Raw genomic sequence first — 3821 nt, 5'->3', positions numbered from 1 at the left:
TTAACCAGCTGCAGAGGAAGCAATCAAGTTGTTCTGTTTCCCCCAACATCATAAAACACCCCCTGCTCTGATTTGACCAGATGTCGGGGGTTCACCAAACCTGTCCACTCTCAGCCCCCCCCCCCTGTTTTCTCTCAATCAGTATGTCCTTATATGTTGAGAGTTTCTGAATAGATATTTGAAAGAGTAATATGGGAAATGACTTCAAAATATACGTATGTAGTCTCCGCTCAGCATCCGTCGCCATTTAACGAATGCCAGTTTCAAGGCTGAATTCGTGTGTCACGTGATGTGCGTTCGCGTCCCACCGGGAGTCACGTTATGCAGCCCTATAATTGGCAATAAAAAAATAAAAAAACTTTCTGAGGATGCAGCCTGTGAATTTGGACTCAGCGAGTGAATCCTTTTTTGCAAGACCAGTTCTCTTGCTAGCAATGAGTCTTTAGCACCTACCACTAATCAAAAATTCAAACACACTACTATCAGGCAGGGTTATGTTGCGTTTTGTTCAAGATGTCCGTCGTTGAGCAAAGAAAACAAAGATGTGGAGTAATAGTTGGTTCTTTATTTGCAAGATCTTGGGTTGATTCACGGCAGTCAGTACAAGTGCAATTCAGCAGAGGAGAACAACCACGTCAGACTCCAGATCAGAAAGTTTTATATTCTCCGCAAGCAGGAATACGGAAGGGAAGAAAAGGGAGGGGAAAAGAAGGAAAAACATATCCTCATAAGAATGTCTTGTTGTCTACTGAATGTTTTGTATCAATGTGTCATGACGTTAATAAGCTCTGCCTTATGTGTAATGGAAAAGTTACCAAGCTGTGTGTGCCGTGTCTGTGCTCTGATGGAGCAACTATGTTTTCATAAATTAATATGTAATTAATATGAAATATTTAGACATTGCTGTTGCTCCCTTTTCAGTATGAATACTGCTGGGGCCTGAATTTCCCCACCCCCGGGGATCTATAAAGTTTCAATCAATCAATCAATCAATCAATCAATCAATCAATCAACCCAATCAATCAATCAATCAATCAATCAATCATCTGACTTAGCTCCCACAATAGCTCCTACAAGATGTCTCCCGGGTCTCTTAGCTGGCTCGTATCTCTGTTTGTTAGCCTTGGAAACTCCTCTATCTTGTTTAGCAGTGTGTCCTCAATTGCTTCTGAGGAACGGTGACACTCTTCAACCCGTTCCCAAATCATCTTTACGCCTCCAGCGGGTACTCCATGAACCCTTTTCACCTGTTCTGCAGATCTTGGACCTAGCCACCTTGTTAGTAGGTCTAACTCCTCTCTTTCTGATAAATTTAAGTCTTTAGTCGTGCCAATAAATGATGCTTTCTATGCCCAATAGTTTTGCGGTTTGTCGTCAAATTGCAGTAAACCAGCGCTGACGAGTTACCGTATTTTCACGATTAAAACGCGCACCGTAATAAAAGGCGCAGTCTCCGTTATGTGTGCCATGACTGTGTTTAACACACATAGGGCGCACCGCGTCATAGGGCGCGGGTTTTATATATACAATCCACGCCCACACTTGCCCCTTTAACGTTCTCATGGCGCTCTTAACTACGTCCGCCTTACAACAACATACACACACACACACACACACACACACACACACACACACGCACACACACACACCCACACACACACACGCACACACAGGGCAGTGACTCTCCAATACACATAGATACCAAATGGTCAGGTGACGCTTTCCCGCCTTTTCCGGACAGTATAGAACCTTCTGATCTGGAGATGGGGGGTGTTGTTACATCTGCTGAAGTGCCATGCGTACTGACCGCCATTAAACAACCCAAGATCTTGCTAATAAAGAACCAACCGTTACCCCACATCTTAGTTTTCCTGACCAAACAACGGACATCATCGACAACACACAACAGTCGTTGATGGAATCAAACCCGCACTTTCTTAACTGTGAAGCGGACATTCTAACCAGTGTATCACCGAGCTGCCAAAGAGTATAAATATTACTATATTGAGTCAAATACAAACCAGATTACAGATACAGTGGAGCCTCGGTTTTCGACCACAGAAGGTTGTTGAAGTGAATCGTTCAAATTGCGAATCATGTTTTCCCATTACAAATAATGGAAAGAAATTAATCCGTTCCAAGCAAAAAAAAACCCGCCTTTTTAAAGTATTTTTTCATTTGCGCATTTTTGTCCGATCGCGCAACTGCAGTGCTTCGCCGATGCTGGTCGCATTATTGTGACAGAGCAGTCGCTAAAATTTAGAAAATATTTTTAAAGTCCTGATGTACTTTCCAAAATTTAAGTGGACCTCAGTGCGCAGAGAGCTTAATTTGGTCCGATCGCGCAACCGCAGCGCGCCGGGCGCTCACTGTTGCATTGCTTTAGGAGCGTCTTTGTGTTTTAGAATGGCTTTACTGCTCCCACTTGCTTCCTTTGGAGGCATGATTAGAGTTGTTGCAATCCTCAGAGTAACGAGAATGTAATAACGAACGGAGTCAGTTGGCATGCGGGTCCTCTCGGCTCGTCTCGTGAGGTTCGACAATCGAATTTCGTTCGACATCCGGAGCAAAAAATTCTCAAATTATTTGTTCAAATACTGATTTTCTCGAGAACCGAGGCTCGTCTGTACAACAATTTAACACCAACTTTCAACGAGGATGGGATTTGAACCCATGAGTGCAGAGCACAATGGATTAGCAATCCATCACCTTAACCTCTCGGCCACCTCATCTTGCTCATATGGCATTGACAGGACACATTATGTACGTTGTGCCAAGATACTTTGAAAATCCGACGAGGATTTGATATGAAATGATGAGTGGAGAGCACAATGGAGTAGCAACCCATCGCCTAAATATCTCAGCCATCGCATCTCATGCATGAGTTGTATGGGCGACATGATATGGCATGTACGGGGTAGTGTAAGCTACAAGGTAAAATGATACGATACTTTAGATGTGAAACGAAGAAGAGCTAAGCCACAAAAGAAGTGACACTGTCAACAAAGAAAAAAAAAATTCAATGTTGTCTCACCCCAAATCTTTGGGATCATCGGATCTGCGCAGTTGGATATTTGCACCAACATTTTAACATCAACATTCTTTCATGGTCGGCTGAAGATCCTAAAGAAAATACCCTAAATTTCTTGTATGCTATTGCATGATCACACAGCGTTGTGGCCGTAGCATCCCCGGAACGAATCTGGGTCATGGCGTAATTAAATTACCTTGCTGAATTTGTCCGTTGTTCACTGTTACCAAACAGCCTTCTGTTGAACACAACCTTCCAGACATTACGTCCACCTACGTTTTCACATCAACTTTATTTCATAAAGTTCTTCCTAATTCATCTTGGCGAAACTCCCTCAGGCGTTCCCATCGTTTTTTAGGCCTGGCTGCCACGAGGCAGCGGTAGACACACAATTATGACCCTGAAAGGACACGTCCAAACCGGCTATGATATTAATCAGAATTCATTAATCACTGAAATGCAGTCCTCAGGTCCATGTCATATTCGCTACCAATCGGAATGTAACGAAGCTGTTTCTACCCAGTCACGAACTGGGGACTTTTCGCGTGTTAGGCAAACATGATAATCACTACACTATGGAAACATCTGCTACAGTGGTGCACCTTACTTACTGGACCAAAGGTGAGTGCTACTGGGCACCAAGCGCACCCGAACCATCACTATTTTAGATCTTTACGGTTACTCCCTCATTCATTGACATGTTCGGTGAAACCTCCCCAAATCCCCACTCAAACATGCAAAGCATACGATTCGACATGAAATCAAATCCATTTGTATCATATAAGGACTT

At 43.4% G+C, this 3821-nt stretch overlaps 1 non-coding gene across 1 annotated transcript; it reads right to left on the bottom strand.

Annotated features, from left to right (window-relative positions):
* Positions 1 to 2650: 2650 nt before the first annotated feature.
* trnas-gcu lies at positions 2651 to 2732 on the bottom strand. Its single transcript has one exon. It is a non-coding gene; the product is annotated as a tRNA-Ser (tRNA).
* Positions 2733 to 3821: the final 1089 nt, after the last annotated feature.

The sequence above is a fragment of the Syngnathus acus genome, unplaced genomic scaffold, assembly GCF_901709675.1.
Source record: "Syngnathus acus unplaced genomic scaffold, fSynAcu1.2, whole genome shotgun sequence".
Classification (NCBI taxonomy): domain Eukaryota; kingdom Metazoa; phylum Chordata; class Actinopteri; order Syngnathiformes; family Syngnathidae; genus Syngnathus; species Syngnathus acus.
Note: the sequence above shows the minus strand (reverse complement) of the source record. Positions and strands in the feature narration are given on the sequence as shown.